Source organism: Sturnira hondurensis, unplaced genomic scaffold, assembly GCF_014824575.4.
Source record: "Sturnira hondurensis isolate 20B ecotype Veracruz unplaced genomic scaffold, ASM1482457v3 Scaffold0006571, whole genome shotgun sequence".
NCBI classification, from domain to species: Eukaryota; Metazoa; Chordata; class Mammalia; order Chiroptera; family Phyllostomidae; genus Sturnira; species Sturnira hondurensis.
In genome coordinates, this window is record NW_028079202.1 from 3,039,099 (window position 1) to 3,059,101 (window position 20,003).

General features: G+C 37.7%; 1 pseudogene; it reads right to left on the bottom strand.

Moving 5' to 3' along the window:
- Window positions 1–18,132: 18,132 nt before the first annotated feature.
- LOC118989893 (BTB/POZ domain-containing protein 10-like) lies at window positions 18,133–19,079 on the bottom strand (annotated as a pseudogene).
- Between the last annotated feature and the right edge of the window lie 924 nt (window positions 19,080–20,003).

Genomic DNA, 20,003 nt, shown 5'->3' on the forward strand with positions numbered 1-20,003 from the left:
TAAGCTCTTTTCAATGAACTCTTTCTGCTTGATCTTGTACTGAGTTGAGTGCTCATTTTTAGGACATTAGGACTCAAGACCTTGACACTCAAGGTCAGGTAACACTAGGAAGCATTGAAGCTGACTGCAAGTGCTATGGGTAGTAAGGTAGTGTCCTAAAAGGAAGTTACTGATGACTGAGCAGAGTCCTGCTAGGTCAGGGGAGCTCCGACAATGCATGACATTCCAGAAGGAAGAAAATACCTGAAGAAAGTCAAAGAACCTCCTCATTAGATTGCTCTCTGACTCCAAGTTATGGCCCAACTCTGGAGCTGTCACTACTGAAATAATATCTGATGTGCCCCCTCATTACTTATCAAATAAAGGCCTTTCTCACTTGATATTGAAAATATTTACAGGCTTAACTATTATTAGTTTATTGTTTAGCTGGTAGTGCTCTGCTTCTAAAATCACTACTGGTCATTCAGGAATAAATTCAAAAATTGGAAATTTTCTAAATGTTCTTTATTGTCAATAAACTTTTATTGAATATCTGCTAAGTGCCAGGTACTGTGAGAGATACTGGGGCCATAGGGATAAGTAATGCAGATATGGCCCTGTCCACAGACGATTTACTGGCATCAAGAATTTGGAAACAAAACAATGATTACAGATGATAAGTTGGAACAGTTTCAAATACACAAAGTTTGTGAAAAGACATAAGATGCTACTGGGATGTAGATCAGGATACCTAGCACAGAATGCATGAAAGAAGGCTTCTGAAGAAGTGAGGTCAACTCTGGGTCTGCAGGATGAAGACTGGAAAAGCAGCTGGTTGAGAACATGTCCTTTCAAGGCTGAGGAATGGGAGAGGATGTGGAACAGAGACAAGGCCATACTGTCACTTAAGGAGCAAAAGTGGGTAGGGGGAGAGTGGCATACAAGGTTGGTGACCTTCCCAGGGTCCTATCATGAAAAGTCTTGGATTGAGTCTAGGGAAGGTGGGCAGCTAAGAATTATTGTAAGCACACCAATCTTGTGTTTGCATTTACATTTTTAACAGATAATTGTTGTCAACCTTGCAGTATGATTAGATCCTGTGAAGTTTCCAACTATTCTCAAATTGCTCAAATCATTGGACTCAAAATGTTCATCAAGGAATAACTGAAATCAGTGTATAGGAATAGGGGCTTTGGGGGTCTAACTTAGATCTAGTGAGGGACAGGCCTTGGCTGGTGTAGCTCAGTGAAGTGTGATTCCCAGTCAGGGCACATGCCTGGGTTGTGGGCCAGGTCCCCACTATGGGGTGCATGAGAGGCAACCACACATTGATGTTTCTCTCCTTCTCTTTCTCCTTCCCTTCCTCTCTCTTTAGATATAAAATAAAAATCTAAAAAAATTATTAGAGCTAGTGAAGGACAAAGAAGCTCCCAAAATAAAACAATCAAAGGAAAATTTGGAAGAGGAATATGTATGAATATATAAATATACAAAGCATGTACAAGTATGTATAAATGTGTGTGCATATACATACACACACATAAACACATACCACAGCTAAATGCTAATGGTCAATGTGACCTTTATTATAATTATTTTATTTTCCTAATATTACTTTATCTTCAATTGATATTTGGTTAGAATTATATCATAAGATGTGAGGGATTCAGAATGAGTTACAATGGCATGGCTTTGCCTACTTCTTGTCATTTCTTTTATATTATGGATAATATAACATTTCTCTCTCCTATGAATCTATAATAGTGTGGCCTTTATCATTGGAGTCTTCCTTTGGTCTAAGTGAAAAACCCAAGCAGTAGGAATACGTTGTATAACTTCATAGAATTTTTAGGGGTTTTAGAATTTTACATCTTAGTGATCACATATTTGGTGGATTTTACACTGTGTTTTGTTGACTCTTAAGTAGTTCCTTGAGGGTATCTCACAGTTTACTGTGAGGGTAAAGAGGCAGATGAGGGTTCAAGCTGACACTACTCTTACAAGAGGCAGATGAGGGTTCAAGCTGACACTACTCTGCCTCCCCCTCCCCAGTCAGGAGAAGCCCTGCTTATCTGTTCACCTTTAAAGCAACATTTTCTTTGAAGAGAGTTTTATGCTGTTACAAAGTTAGAAACACTCTGACCTCATCTATATACCCATTTTTATGGAGGACACTGAGAGCAAGGTCATAAAAGGATTTCCCAGGCTTTTCCCAGACATCTAGTATAAGCAGCTCTCTAATTTCATGTCCCACAGGTATGCTGATATGAAATGAATTTATCTGAGTTGTTTTATTGAGAAAATCCAACCATTTCAATAAGAAACAATTTCCAGAGGAAACTTGGATTACGAATTAATAATAGGCCCATGGGGAAGGGGGGAACATTGCACCAGTGTGTAATAAAATAATCTTGTTTCAACTGTGCTGCTCTGTTTAGCTCTATGTTTATGTATAATAGCCTTTACTACAGTCCCTTAGAGATAAATAAATGTCTAACAAAAAATTTCTGGCTCTTTTTAGAAGTATTTAGCAGGAAGCTGCACAGGAATTAGTAGAAAAGAAGTAGCAAAATATTTTTCAGTTAAGAATTGGCAGAATCAACTGCAACCCCCATTGACTGCTGTATATCATTTTATAGTCATAATGCAAACATAAGGATATGGATGACATTTTCAGGTTAATAAGACATAAATTTAAATGCTGTTATAACAGGATGGTTAAGAGCACCATAAAAGGTCAGCAGAGGCAACCTGTGGGCATGATTATTAACCACTGTACTTAACCACCAGTAGGATGTGGGAATAAAGCAGTTAGACTAGTTGTGGGCTGTGGGGCTGGAAAAGGGTTTGGGGGCTTCTCTGCTGTGTCAGATATTATCACTTCAGTCACTGGAATGCTGGACTGCCTGGGAGGGATAGGGGACTTAGGATAGTAACCATTTACCAGTAGTAGAAAAATATTTCAGTGGACTGGTGTATGTGGCTGAGATTTAGCATTTGTTATTAGAATAGAGACTCTCTTCCAAGAATACAGTGCTGGAAATTTACCTTAATCTCCTAGATTTGTTTCGTAACTATCTGCTCTTGCCCATTTGTACAATTTGCGCACTCATGAAAAATTTTATATAGATTTATTCTTTGGATTCGGATATCACTGTGGCTCATGATCTTATCTTGTTCTTCCCCACATTTACTGATATTTTAGCCTTTGGTGTATCAGCTCTCTTTGCTCTTCCTTGTGACAGACCTCAGTTTATTGTTGTTGATCACTTTGCTAAAGTTTTGGTGTTTCAAAGGATGCTATCCCACTATACAATACAACTTAACAAAGGTACAGAGATAACATAAGGATCTTAAAAATTTAGAAGGGAGGTGAAAGATGGAGGCCAAGTATGTGGGAGCCAAGTCTATTTGCTCCTGCACCTGACTCGACACTTAGGCAATTTTCTGAAAAATTAAGTGAACAATCAACAGAATCTTAGCTGACATGAAGTTTGGAAGCCAAAGAGTACAGAAGACTCTAAACAAGCAGCAAGGAAGCTCTATGGGTGGAAAAGGAAAATCCCCAGACATGGAGCCAGTAGTGTCACCGCTAGCAGCTCTGTAGTGCCTATAGCTGGGGCACCTACATCTGTCAGAGATTGTACCTTAGCAGCCCCCTCCCCTCCCATGACAGAGAATCCCCAGACCAGGATCAGGAGTGACTTGGATATAAAAAGTCATTGGGAAAAACTAGGCTGCACACACACACAGTTAGCTGCACACTCGTAGCTGGAGCAAGAGAGTGCCAACCAGGAGAGTGAGAGAGATACTATCTGCACCTGGATCTGGTAGAGGAGGAGGGCCACAGCCAGCCATGACAGTGAAAGACTCTTGAATTTTGGAGAGGTGGTATCTTGCAGCCTTTCAAGGCCGGGCAGGTTCATACAGGATTTGGGCAGATGGAAGAAAATTTACAGAGCTGTGAGAATGCCTGGCACACCTTTGTTCAAGGATGGGGAGATCCATGACTGCCACAAGCCACTTGTGCTGCAGGAAGTCCCAACTCCCCTATATACTAAATGCATACAAAGCTGGCAGGATGACAAGATATTGTATAATAAAGCGTGATTCTGGGCTTCTGGACCTATTCTCAAGGTTATGGGAATATTGCTTCTTTTAGTTGCCTGGACATCCAGGTGGGGAAGCCTGACTGACTCTATTTCCCCTACAGGTGGTGTGTACGGGAAGTCAGACAGTAACACAGAGCTACAGTGGGAGCACCCAGAGAGACATTGTTTTAAAGGGGAACTGAGGCATGCCAGCCCCCCCACGGTGTATGCACAGCTGCCCTGCCAACAAGGAAAAATGATTATGGATGTGATTTTTCTCCCACTCCGTACATTTGTGTACACTGATCAAAAAGGTGTAAAGTGAAGTGATTTCTTGGCCCCAGCCTAGTGCAGCTGCACAGAGTGGAGAGTATAGGCCACTGTATGCTGTGAGGGCAGTGGGCTGGGAGCAGCACACCTGAGATTATTTAAAGCATGACTGAGCCACCTTCCTTGGCAACCGCAGGGAAGGGAAGGTTGTACCCAGCCCCCACCTCCTGCAGGAGTGGAGGGCGGGAGGCAGCAGGGAGAAGATGTGCAAAACTAGCCGGGCAGGATTAACAACCTTGCAAGAAGCATTTCGTCCACAAAAGAAAGAGACCAAGAGGAATGCCTAAAAGGGTCCATTTTGAAATCCTCACAGGGAGATAAAGTACACTGAGTCCTATGAGCCTATTTCACTGAGGCCATCAAAGCAAGAAGCTAAGAACATGTGCAGAAAGGGCAATTCAGGGCTCTGCCCAACCACGGCTTATACACAGAGCTGCAGACCATACCAAGTAGGATAGAGCTGACACTTTTATACAGATTGTCCTCCTCCCCTGCCCTCCACTGTGAAAAGGACAGCTATTTATTCAGAAACTATACATTATTGAAAATAAACTGGGACAGACCAAGATGGAAGGTGTAGGGGCAGGTGGAACACATCCACAATTTTCCTAGGTGACAGAACAGTGCCTCCTAGGGGAGACACAGAGGCCTCACCCTCTCAATCACAACAGACAATCCCTCTAGAAACAAATGAAGTAGATACAGGTAGTGTTACCAGAAGTTGGATGACCCATCCTGGGACCTTGAGTTGATGAAAAATCAGAGATGGATCCAGAAGGAAGTCAGAAGGCAAACACCAACAGGTGAAATGAATTTAACCTCGCTCTTCCTCAGAACTTGCGTGTTTTTTCTTCTTTTTTTTTCCTTTCATATAGCCTTTTCATATTTTTTCTTTTGCTTCAGTTGCATTCCAACTAACTCATTACTATTGGTCTTTTATTTTGTATTTTAAAATTCAGATTATATGTATATTTAATAATATTGTTATTTCAAATCCCATATTGCACCCTTCCCTGGTCTTACTCCATTTTGCCTTCTGCCTAACCTTTCTCATTGTTCTTGTAAACTCTATTTTCTCCCACATTATGCTATGTTCCCATTCCTTACTCCTATTTCTTACTGTTTCTCTTCCATCTATCCTCATAAAAGCATTCTTCCTTCCTCAGTCAGCTCATATTCTCCCCCCCCCACACTAGTCTTATTTCCTTTCCACCTCTATAAAACATAAGTAGTTGGGAAAGGATATTGTGGTCACTGCTGTTCTGCTCCAATGGTATTCCTATTTGTTCACTATTTGATTGCAGTTCAAATCTCACAAGATGTCCCGCCCCCAGTCTTACTCCATTTTGCCTTCCCCCTGCCCTTGATCAGTTGAGTTAGGAATTTTATTTAAATCCCCCCCCTTTTATTCTGGGTTCTATTCCTTATGCTTATTAGTTTTCCTCCAGCATCTATTCAAAGTCATTTTCCTTTACTGTAGACATCTCACATTCACTTTTCTTCTTTGAATAATATTCTTATATCCTTTCCACCTTTATTAATCTTCACTAGGATGTCATTATTCACTCTGCTGTGGTGTTTCTGCAATTTTGTCCCGGCTGGTTCAATAACTTTAATTTTACTTAAAACTTCATAGTATACTCTTCCCTTTTCTTACTTCATTTCTCCCCATTGCTCTTCCCTGTTTTATTTACATTTAAAATTTTGTTCTCTCTCTTTCTTTGCCTCACTTCTATTCTCAACACTTATTATTTCTCCTCCCTCTACTCACTCAAAATCACTTTCCTTTTTTAGTCATCTCATATATTCTTTTTTTATCTTATAATATTCTTAATCTCTCTTCACCTTTATTAATCTCTGCTCAATTGCTACGGATATTGCTGGGGTGGTAGGGAGTATTTTTGCTGGTGTGTGTTTGGTTTTCTGACTTTGTTAACCAATACCTATACAGCAGCATACAAGACATGGCAGGAGTTATGACTACCAGTTATCCAGCTGTGTGGGATAATTCACCAATGAATGAACCATCAACGAGCAAAGCCCAAGTACATCAAGAGAGCTGCACAAGTGAAAGAAAGGGGAAACCTAGAGCACCCAGGTAAGGATATCAAAGAGACTACACCACTGAATGACACAGAACTTCCACTACAGAAGTCTCCCACACAAAAAAAATGGGCAGGCAAAGCAGAGAATCCTGAGTAACAGAAACAAAAAAAATTCACCTATAATTGGTAGACAAAGGAAGAACACCCAATTGGCAGGAATGAAGAAATCCCCAGAAATGGAGCTAAATAAAATTGAGGTAAGCAATCTATCAGATGTAGGATTCAAAAAATAGTTATAATATCCTCCAGGAACTCAGTCATAACCACAAGTAACTAAGTGGGAATAACAACAGCATGAAAAGAGAAATAGAAACTATGAACAAAGACCAGGGAGAAATGGAAAGTGCAATACCTGAAATGAAAAATATGCTACAAGTAATTAAAAGCAGGCTGGATGAAGCAGAGGACCAAATAGGTGAGCTGGAAGATGTGGTAGAAAGAAATACACAGGCAGAGGAAAAAATGCAAAAAGACTAAAAATGAATAAGGATAGTTTAAGAGAACTTCAGCAGAACATGCAACATAACAACATCCCACTATAGGAATATGAAAAGAAAAGGAAAAGGAACAAGGGATAGAAAACCTGTTTGAAACTTCTGGCCAAGTTGGGGGCATAAGTAGATATACTTTCATTCCTTGCACAACCAAAATAAGGAGAACAACACATTTGAAAACAAACAAACAAACAAAAAAAAAACAATCAAAACTGCCAGAAAATTGAACTATATGGAAGTCTTTCAACCAAGAAATTAAAGAAGAAACATTCATTCAGACTGGTAGGAAGGGCTAAGGTGAGCAGTGGGGGCAAAGAAGACATGTGGCAAGGCAACAGACTGGGAGGGTGAGGAGGAGCCTGGCAGACCTGGTGGTCCCACATTCATGTACACACACATGAGGAACTGGGGAATGAGACAAACCATGAAACCCAGGGTTCCAGTGTGAGAAATTTAAACCTAAAAACTTCTGTATGTAAAAACCTGTGGGGGTTGTGGCAATGGGCACATCTCCCAGACTTACAGGAGAGTTCATTGTAGAGATCCATAGGGTCCTAGAATGTACAGAAATTGACCCACCTGGGAATCAACTCCAGAAATGCCAAATTTACTTATGGGTAGCAGAAGAAGTGACTGAAGGCAGAGCAGGAGATGAACAAGCAGCATTGTTCCCTCTCTGACCACTCCCACAATGCAGCAAAGTGGGTTGCCCTGCCTTGGCAAATACCCAAAGCTCTGCCCCTTATAATGTAACAGGTATGCTGAGACAAAGAAATATGGCCCAAATGAAAGAACAGACACACAAGAACTGAGCAATGAGGAGATAGCCAACCTATCAAATTCAGAGTTCAAAACACTGATAATCAGGATGCTCACAGAAATGGTCGAGTACAGATGCAAAATAGAAGAAGAAGCAAAGGCTATACAAAGTAAAATAAAGAAAAATATACAGGAAACCAACAGTGAAGGGAAGGAAACCAGGACACAAATCAATGATTTGGAATAAAAGGGAGAACTAGATATCCAACCAGAACAGAATGAAGAAACAAGAATTCAAAACAACGAGGAAAGGCTTATGAATCTCCAGGACAACTTTAAACATTCCAACACTCTAGTCATAATGATACCAGAAGAAGAGGAAGAGCAAAAAATTGAAAGCATTTAAAAAAATACAAAGAAGAACTTCCTTAATCTAGAGAAGGAAATACACTTCCAGGAAGTCCAGGAAGCTCACAGACTCCTGAAGAAATTGGACCCAAGTAGGGAACACACCAAGACATCATAATTAAATCAGCCAAAATCGAAGGTAAGATGAGGGTCTTAAAAGCAGCAAGAGAAAAGGAGTCACCTACAAAAGAGTTCCTATAAGACTACCAGCTGAAAAGCTATGGTACATTTACACAGTGGAATTCTATGCTGCAGAAAGGAAGAAGGAGCTCCTATCCTTTGCAACATCATGTATGGAACTGGAAAGCATTATGTTGAGCAAAATAAGCCAGGCAATGAAAGACAAATACCATATGATATCACCATTAACAGGAATCTAAACAACAAATCAAGCAAGCAAGCAAAATATGACCAAAGATACTCAAATACAGAACAGGCTGACAGGGACCAGAGGGGAGAAGGGAGAGAATAACAGGGGAAAAGGGGATGGACTCACATGAACAAGTATAAAGGACACATGGACAATAACTAAGGTGGGGGGTGGAAATAGGAGGGAGGTGGGGAGCACTGGGGGGGGAGACTGGAAATATAAGACAGAAAACTGTACTTGAACAAGAATTAAATTTAAAAAATTAAATAAATAAATAAATAAAGTCTTTAAATAAAAAAAAAAAGACTACCAGCTGATTTGTCAAAGAAACCTTACAGTCAAAAAGGGTTTGAAGGAAGTATTCAAAATCTTGAAAGGCAAGGACCTACATCCAAGATTACTGAATCCAGCAGAGTTATAATTTAGAATGGAAAGGCAGATAGAGTGCTTCCCAGATAAGGTAAAGTTAAAGGAGTTCATCATCACTACGCCCTTATTACATCAAAGTTTAAAGGGACATATCTAAGAAAAAGAAGATGAGAACTATAAACAGTAAAACGACAACAAATTCACAACTAGCAACTACTGAACATTAGTAACAATACAAAAACAAACTAACCAAAGAAGTAGAACAGTAACAGTAACACAGAAGTGGAGATCACATGGAGGGTTATCAGTGAAGACAGGGATGAGGAGAATGGAGAAAAGGTGCAGGGAATAGGAAGCATAAGTGGTAGGTGCAAAATAGACAGGGATAAGTTAAGAATAGTATAGAAAATGAAGAACTTATATGTATGACCCGTGGATATAAACTAAAATGGTAGGAGGAGGTATGTAGAATGGTATACAAAACCAATACTCAGAAATTGAAGGCATTTTTGTACACCAACAGTGGAATATCAGAAACAGAAACTAGGAAAAAATCCAATTTACTATAGCAACAAGAAAAGTAAAGTACCTAGGAATAAATCTAACCAAGAAGGTAAAAGAACTATATCAGAAAACTACACAACACTGAATAAAGAAATCAAGGAAGACACAAACATATGGAAATATGTACTGTGTTCATAGACTGGAAGAATTAACATCATCAAATAAAGGGGAGAAATAAAGCAGAGAAAGGGGTGAATAAAGGGGAGAAAAAATGGGACAATTATATTAGCGTAATCAATAAAATGCACTTTAAAAAAAGAAAATCTGTTTGAAAAATTAATGACTGAATACTTCCCTAACTTGGTAAGTGGAAAAGTCATACAAATTCAGAAAGCACAGAGGTTCCCAAACAAGATGAACCTAAAGAGACTTATTCCAAGACACATCATAATTCAAATGCCAAATGTTATAGACAAAGAGAGACTTTTAAAGGTGGCAAGGGAGAAACAGTAAGTAACATAAAAGGGAGTCCCCAAAAAACTATCAGTGTATTTCCCAACAAAAACATTACAAGCCAGAATATTCCGGCTTGGCAGGAATATTCCAGATAATGAAAAACAAGGACCCATAACCAAGATTACTCTACCAAGCAAGGCTCTCAAATAAAATAGATGGTAAATTAAAGAGCTTCCCAGAGGAAAAAAAAAAACCTAAAAGAGTATGTCTCCACAAAGCCACTGCTGCAAGAGACGCTAAAGGGACTGTTACATAAAACAAGAAGGAGAGAGAGACAGAAAGAGAGGGAGAGCAAGAAGAGTGAGAGAAATAGAGAGCAAGAAAGAGAGAGAAACACAGGTACAGAATATGGCAATGAATAAGTACCTATCAATAATAACCTTAAATGTAAATAGATTAAATTCTCCAATCAAATGTCATAGAATGGTTGAATGGATGAGAAAATACAAGCTGAACATATACTGCCTACAAAAGACTGGCCTCAGAACAAAAGACTTACACAGACTGAGAGTGAAGGGTTGGGAAAAAAATAGTCCAAGGAAATGGACAGGCAGAAAAAGCCAGGATAGTGATACTTATATGAGACAAAATAGACTTCAAAAAAAAGGCATAAAAAGAGACACAGAAGGACACTTCATAATACTCAAAGGAAGAATCCATAAAGGACATAAATATTATAAACATATATACACCTTACTTAGGAGCACCCAAATATATAAGAAAAATCTTGAAGGACTTCAAGAAAGATATAGATAGCAACATACTTATAGCACAAGATTTGAACATCCCACTGATGACAGTGGACAGATCTTCCAAACAAAGAATCAACAAAGGTATCATGGCACTGAATGCCACACTAGATCAGATGGATTTAATTGATATATACAGAGCATTTCACTCCAAATAAGCAAAATACGCATTCTTTTCGAATGCACATGGAACATTTTCACAGATAGAACATGTGGTAAGGCACAAAACAAGCTTCGGAATTCAAGAACATTGAAATTATATCAAGCATTTTCTCAGACCATAAGGGCTTGAACTGGAAACCAAGCTCAAGGAAAAAACTCAAAATCACTCAAACTCATGGAGATTGAATAGCATGCTATTAAACAACAAATGGGTTAAGAATGAGATTAAGGAAGAAATCAAAAAGTTTCTGGAAACAAATGAAAATGAACTCACAAAAATTCAAAACTTATGGGACATGGTGAAGGCAGTCCTGAGACGGAAAGTCATACATAGTAATACAGGGTTATCTAAAAAAAAATTTAAATTCAAATAAAGAGACTAACCCTACATCCACAAGAAACAGAGGAACAACAACAGAGACAGCCCAGAGCAAGTAGAAAGAAGAAAATAATCAAGATCAAAGCCAAATTAAATGACGTTGAGACTAAAAGAACTATTCAAAGGATCAATAAATATAGGAGATGATTCTTTGAAATGACAAATGAAATGACAAGCCTTTAGCCAGATTCATCAAGAAAAAAGGAAAGACCCACATAAATAAAATCAGAAACAAAAGAGCATAAGTTACAACCAATACCAAAGAAATATGAAGGAGCATAAGAAACTACTACAAAAAATTATAGGCCAAGATATTTGACAATCTGGGTGAAATGGTCAAATTTCAAGAACCATAACCCTCCCAAACAGAAACAACAACAAGAAGAAAGCCTAAATAGACTGATAACAGGTAGGGAAATTGAACCAGTAATCAAAAAACTCCTAGCACACAAAAGCCCTGGACCAGATGGCTTCACATGAGAATTTTACAAAATATTTAAAGAAGAACTAACCCCTGTTCTACTCAAACTATTCTAAAATGCCAGAACAGGGATTCCTCCCAAACTCTTTTTATGAAGCCAGCATCATCCTAATTCAAAAACAAATAGAGAAACAACAATGAAGAAAACTACACGGTGTGGGGTGGCAGGGCTGGGAATATAAGACAGAAAACCGTACTTGAATTAAAATTAAAAATAAATAAATAAATAAATAAATAAATAAATAAAATTTACCAATATATTTATACAGAACAAAAAAAAAAAAAGGAAAGAAAACTACAGGACAACAGCACCGGTAAATATAGATGCTAAAATCCTCAACAAAATATTTGAAAACCAGATCCAAAATATTTGAAAACTCTACCAGCAACACATTAAAAAAATCATACAGTATGATCAAGTAGGATTATTCAGGGATGCAAGGCTATTACAATATTTGCAAATCAATAAACATAATATATCACATAAACAAAAGGTGAGACTAAAATTATATGGCCATATCAATAAATGTTGAAAAAGCATTTGAAAAAATTTAGATATCATTTATTATAAAAACACTCAGCAAACTGGTAACAGAGGGAGCATACCTCAACCTACTAAAGGTCATATACAAGAAACCTATAGCCAATATCATACTCAATGGGCAAAAGCTAAAAGTTTTCCTCCTAAGGTCAGAAACAAGACAAGATTGTCTGCTTTCACCACTTCTATTGAACATAGTATTGGAAGTCCTACCCACAGTAATCAGACAAGAAATAGAAATAAAAGGCTTCCAAATTGGAAAGGAGAAATTAAAACTGTCATTATTTGCAGATGACATGATAGTGTACATAGAAAACCCCACAGATTCCTCCAAAATCTAAATTTAGCAAAACAGCAGGATACAAAACCAATACTCAGAAATTTTGTATACCAACAGTGGAATATCAGAAACAGAAACTAGGAAAAAATCCATTTTGCTATCGCAACAAGAAAAGTAAAATACCTAGGAATAAATCTAACCAAGAAAGTAAAAGAACTATATCAGAAAACTACATAACACTGAATAAAGAAATCAAGGAATACACAAACAAATGGAAACATGTACTGTGTTCATGGACTGGAAGAATTAACATCATCAAAATGTTTATACTACCCAAACCAATCTCTAGATTCAACATAATCACTATGAAAATACCAGTGACATAATTCACAAGTATAGGAAAACATTTTAGAAATTGATATGGAACCATAAATGACCCCAAATAGCTGCAGCAATTTTGAGAAAAAAGAACAAAGTAAGAGGGGTCACAGTACCTGATATCAAACTATATTACAAGGCGACTGTAATCAAAGCAGTCTGGTAGTGGCATAAAAGCAGACTTATGGATCAGTGGCACAGAATAGAGAGCCCAGAAATAAACCCATGTGTCTACAGTCAATTAATATTCAATAAGGAGGGCAGAAAGATAAAATGGAGTAAATGGTCCTGAATCTGTACAGACACATACAAAAAAATTAACATAGACAACCAACTTTCACCATATGCCCAAACAAACTCAAGATGAATGAATGACTTAAATATAAATTGTGAGAGTATAAAATTCCTAGAGGAAAACAGACAGTAAAATAGATATCCTACACAGCAATATCTTTGCTGATATATACCCTAGGGCAAGGGATATAAAGGAAAGAATAAACAAATAGAACTACATGAACTTCTAAAGCTTTTGCATGGCTAAAGAAAACATCAGCAAAATGAAAAGGGAACTAAATGTATGTGAAAATATATTTGCCAATGGTACCCTGGACAAGGGTTTCATCTCCAAAATATATAAAGAACTCCATGACCACATTCCAGGAAGTCCAAAATTCCAGTTAAAAAAATGGGCAAAGGACCTGAACAGATACTTCTCCAAGGAGGATATACAGAGGGTCCATAGACATATAAAAGAATGCTGAGCATCACTAGCCATCAGAGAGATGCAAATTAAACCACAATGAGATGCCACTTCAAAGTGGCAGGAAGGACATCATAAGCAAATCAACAAACAATAAGTGCTGGTGAGGCTGTGGAGAAAAGGCAACCCTAATACACTATTGGTAGGAATGTAGACTGGTGCAGCCACTGTGGAAAAGAGTGTGAAATTTCCTCAAAAATTAAAAATGGAAGTGCGTTATGACTAGCAATTTTGCTGTTAGGATTATACCCTAAGAATCCTGAAACACCAATTCAAAAGAACTTATGGGCCCCATGTTGATAGAAGCATTATTTACTATAGTTAAGTGCTGAAAATAGCCTAAGTTCCCATTAGTAAATGAGTGGCTGAAAAAACTGTGGTGCATTTACACAATGGAGTACAATGCTGCAGAAAGAAAGAAGGAACTCCTATGCTTTGCTACAGTATGGATGGAACTGGAGAGCATTATGCTAAGTGAAATAAGTAAGGCGGTGGAAGTCAAATACCATATGATCTCACCTATAATTGGAACCTAATCAACAAAAAAAGAAGCAAGCAAAATAGAACCAGAGACATAGAAACAAAGAGAAAACTGACCATGACCAGAAGGACAGGGTTAGAAGTATAACAGAAAAAAAGGAAAGGGTCATGACAAGAAACATATATAAAGGACCCATGGTCGAGGACAAAGGGGCAGTTGGAATGTGCCAGACTGGAGATGAGTAGCGCAAGGAAGAGTAATGGGGAAAAAATGGGAACAATTGTAATTGAACAATAATAAATAATTTAAAAGTTAATAAAAAACCCAAGCGCCATCAATGAAACTTATGAACAAATTTGTTAGACACTCTTCTGTGTTAGAAGTTATGTCCTTATAAGGTAATGTTGAAGAACAATCAGAATATTTAGTTGGATGCATAAAAAAATACTTGCAAAAAAATTATGGAAGTAACATTTTTATAGAAAATGCATTAATGTTATAACATATTAATGCATTAGCATGATATTATCAAAAATTTGTAAAAGATTTAGAAATGTACAAGATTTTTGTTACCTTCAGTAGAAATTAGACATTTTCTTTTTTCTTTTTTAAAAATATTTTTTATTGCTTCCTGTTAAAGGTGAGATCATATGGTATTTGTCCTTCAACACCTGGCTTATTTCACTCAGCATAATGCTTTCCAGTTCCATCCATGCTGTTGCAAAGGGTAGCAGCTCCTTCTTTCTTTCTGCTGCATAGAATTCCATTGTGTATATATACCGTAATTTTTTGATCCATTAATTTACTGATGGGCACCTAGATTGCCTCCAACTCTTGGCTATTGTAAATTGTGCTGCTGTGAACATTGGGGTTCATAGTTCTTTGGATTGGTGTTTTAGGGTTCTTAGGATATAACCCCAGCAATGGAATTGCTGGGTCAAAAGGCAGGTCCATTTTTAGTTTTATGAGAAAATTCCATACTGTTTTCCGTAATGGTTGTACCAGTCTGCAATCCCACCAACAGTGAACTAGGGTCCCCTTTTCCCCACAACCCCTCCAACATTTGTTGTTTGTTGCTTTGTTTATGATGGCCATTCTGACTGCTGTAAAGTGGTATCTCACTGTGGTTTTAATTTGCATCTCTCTGATAGCTAGCGATATTGAGCATCTTTTCATGTGTCTCTGGATCCTCTGTATGTCCTCCTCGGAGAAGTGTCTGTTCAAGTCCTTTGACCATTTTTTAATTGGGTTGCTCGTCTTCTTAGAGTGAAGTCATGTGAGTTCTTTGTATATTTTGGAGATTAAACCTTTCTCTGAGGTATCACTGGCAAATTTGTTTTCCCATACAGTTGGTTGTCTTTTTATTTTAATACTGTTTTCTTTAGCTACGCAGAAGCTTTTAACAGGAAGCTAAACAACAAAACAAACAAACAAGCAAGCAAAATAAAAACAAAGACACTGAAATAGAGAACAGGGGGACAGTGACTAGAGGGGAGATGGGAGGGAATTTCAGGGGGAAGAAGGGAGGGATTTAGAGGAACTAGTATAAAGGACACATAGACAACAACTAGGGGGTGGAAATGAGAAGAAGGTGGGGAGCACGGGGGAGTGGGCTGGGATGGGAGTAACAGGCAGAAAACTGTACTTGAAAAATAAATACATACATACATAAGTAAATATATAAATAGGAAAATATTTTGAACTGAATAATAGTGAAAGTATAAAATATCAAAATATGTTGGATACAATTAAAGAGTCTTAGAGGGAAATTGACAGGTTTAAGTGCTTATGTTAAAATTTCTATGAAAATCAAAGAAACCAAAAGCCAAAATAATTTTTAAAAAGCAACAGAATTGAATGCCTTATACTTGTTAAATTCAAGACTTACCATAAATCTTCAATAATCAAAACAGCATGTTATTCACAAAAGGATAGACAAATAGATCAATGAAACATAACGGAGTCTAGAAATAGACCCATGCATCTAAGTTCACTTTATAGAGCAGTTTTCTGTAGTATTTTCCATTTTTCTTTAAGTCTGAAATTATGACAAAGTAAATTTAAAGATTGAAATATAAATATTTTAAACCATTTGAACTCTAACAAGTTAGAATAGATCATACTTCTTGAATGTGTGGAAGAAATCTATAAAACACCTATGCTAAAAATGTATTTATTGTTCTTAAATGTAAAGTTTCCTAACAATTAATATGTAACACTTTCTTCCATTTAAACAAAACTTTACATATTACAACTGAAAAAATATATATATATTTTATTGATTATGCTATTACAGTTGTCCCATTTACCTCCCCCCCTTATTCCCCTCTGCCCTGCACACCCCACCCACCCACATATCCCCCCTTTAGCTCATGTCCATGGGTAATACATATAAGATCTTTGGCTTCCACATTTCCTATACTATTCTTAACCTCCCCCTGCCTATTTTTTGCCTGCCATTTATGTTACTTATTTTCTGTACCTTTTCCTCTCTCCCACACATAACCCTCCATGTGATTCTCATATCTGTGATTCTGTTCCTGTTCTAGTTGTTTCCTTAGTTTGTTTTTGTTTTTGCTTTAGGTGTGGTTGTTAATAACTGTGAGTTTTTTTGTCATTTTACTGTTCATTTTTATCTTCTTTGTCTTAGAAAAGCCCCTTTAACATTTCTTATAATAATGGCTTGGTTATGATGAACTCCTTTAACTTGACCTTATCTAGGAAGCACTTTATCTGCCCTTCCTTTCTAAATGAAAGCTTTGCTGGAGAGAGCAAACTAAGTTGTAGATCTTTGCCTTTCATGACTTGGAATACTTGTTTCCAGTCCCTTCTCACCTGCAAGGTTTCTTTTGAGAAATCAGCTGACAGTCTTATGGGCACTCCTTTGTAGGTAACTGTCTTCTTTTCTTTTGCTGCTTTTAAGAGTCTCTCCTTATCTTTAATCTTGGCTAATGTAATTATGATGTGCCTTAGTGTGCTCCTCTTTGGGTCCAACTTTTTTGGGACTCTGAGCTCTCTGGACTTCCCAGAAGTCTATTTCCTTTGCCAGATTAGGGAAGTTCTCCTTTATTATTTAATAACTTTTCCACTTGATGCTCTTCTTCTTCTCCTTCTGGCACCCCATAATCAGATGTTGGAACATTTAAAGATGCCCTGGAGGTTCCTAAGCCCCTCTTCATGTTTTTGTATTCTTGTTTCCTCATTCTGTTTTTTTTAACATGAAAACAATGAAATTTTTATTTTGGTGAAAAATGAGTTTATAATTATTTGGTAAATAAAGAGCAAACACTTAATTTTCCTATCTCATAATTATTAAGAAAAAAATCATTAGTAAATAAATACCTGTGAACAGATTAAGGGTAAGGCAGACTGGATAATAAACCACCCATGATGTTCACATTTCCTGCATGTGACTCACCCTAAAAGATTGAAAATGGCACTGGAGGCAACCAAACTGTTAAGATATGGACATTGAATCTCATTCTATTCATTCAAATAAGCCCAATGATAAATACTCATTTTTTGCTCATCCTGAGCAGTAAACTGTACACATTCTACTGAAGGAATTCTTTGATAGAAGCACTTATTTAAGTTACATTGTGCATCACAACTATAAAAATGGCTTGAACAATACCATTTAACCGTCATTTACAAAGTGCAACTATGTAATATTCTGCATTTTATCTGGGGTGTGATGAATATCAATCTAGGCTGAAAGTGCCCCAGTGGCCAATTTCCACCACTTCTGAAAAGATTTAGATGTGTGAAAAAGGACTGTTTCCCCATACAAAGAACCAATTTCATAAACCCAGTGGTAAACAAATACATTTATATAACTAGAATCTCAAGATGCTAGAGTTGTAATCATTTGAAAAACCATTCAGCTACCTTTGTTCTTTTTTAAAAAAAGGGTACACTGCGATATCCTAAACACTGTTATGTGCATCTCATGATGAAGAGAGTGGCCTTGCAGTGAAGAATGAGGAGAGTGCAATGTCACTGTGAAGAGTAGCATGCTATGGTTTTGAGGAATATTGGCATCACAGCATCAGGATTGAGGTCATTGTTGCTGGAAGGGGGAAGAATGGGGAGACTATCCAGCTCATCCACTTGCAGAGTTGGGTGCATGGCTACAAGCTGGTCCTGGGGAATATCTGTGGCAGCTGCTGCAAGGTTGGTGCACTTTTTATGCACTAAAAGTCTACATGCTGACTCTTTCCTTCTTCCTTCTTCCAGGACATTTGAATAAATGGTGTTTGGACATGGTTGTAAATCAATTCTGGGTGGCCCCCAGGCTTTTTGTTTACTTTTTCTTTATAAGTAGGATAAACTTCTATTCCCAATCTAATCTTCTTATGACCCCTCTCTTTCAAAACTGATTTGGCCACATCTCTGTTTTCAATGTACTTGAAAAAAATATGTAATTTTGTGCTATAAATAACTTGTGAATATTATTCTCCCATCTGGGGTGGATAATCTTCATACCAATCAACTACATCATCATTGGTAAGTACCACTATGTGGCATTCTCTTTCCCCACTCTGGGCACTAGCTATCACGAGAGGCAGGATAATTTCTTCTAGATAAAATTCAAACTGTCTATGAGTACTATCATTTGATAATTCATGCATTAGGGCACCGAGATCTCACATTTAATAGTACTATATTCAAGGGTATAAAGAGAGTCGCATGCTTCTCTCAATTCAGAAATAGATATGTCATCAGAATAGCAGATTACTCCTGTTTTATAGTAATCCAGAATAACTCAAAATACAGTGGAGCCAATTCCCTCTGCCATCTCATATTCTCTCTTCTCACTGGGATGTGTGAAATCACGTTCTTTGCAAGATCAAAACATTCTGCCCAACATTGTATTTGGCTTTGCAGTAAAAGTGGATGGGTCCGCAACAAATCTAGTGTTATCCACTATTAGGGTCACTCATTCTGACATTTGTACATTCCGTGCTCCTTCTTTTACATCTTCATATACAAACACTATCTACCCAGATGTATTACAGCTATCATCTGAACTTGACTGACTACTGTTTCTTCTGCTGTTCCAACCCTGCTACTGGAACCAACTGGAGAAACTTTTTGATGGCGAGGATTGCTTAGAGGGGAGGAACTGTGATCTTTTTCTCATTCAACATGGTGCTTCCATGTAGGAGAAGTAACATTTCTTTTTTTTTTACTTCTTTGATTTATTTATTTATTTATTTATTTATTTATCTTTAGAGGGGAAGGAGAGAGGGAGAGAAACATCAATGTATGGTTGCCTTTTGTGCGTCCCCTGCTGGGAGTTGGCCTGCAGGGAACTGGACTACGACCCAGGCATGTGCCCTGACTGGGAATCGAACCACGATCATCTGGTTCGCAGGCCCTCGCTCAATCCACTGAGCTACACCAGCCAGGGCTAGAAGTAACATTTCTAATACAAGGAGTGAGCTGAGATTCTGTTCTTTCAGAGATGAATCTCATGATCTGTCACTTGACCTTTGTCTATCTCTTGATCTTTCATGTGTCCCACTAGCACCATGTAGACTCATTTTGGTGTGATCAACAACTTCTTTAGCAACACGTGAGGGAGTACTTGAATGTTTATAAAATTTATGAGGTCTACAATGCAATTTCTGATCCCAATCCTTGGGATTACTGGGGTTACTATCATAAGGCTGAGGCCATCCTGCCTTCCCACTTTAAGCTTTCTCACACTACTGCTCTAAAAGCACACATGTAGCATCCCTAACCTTAGACTTTTACATGGCCCTCAAAGAGTCATATACTTTGGACACAATTGCTGATAACAACATTAGGAGCTAAATCAAAGCTTTATGTCATTTTTGCAGTGCTTAAATATGGTCAATATA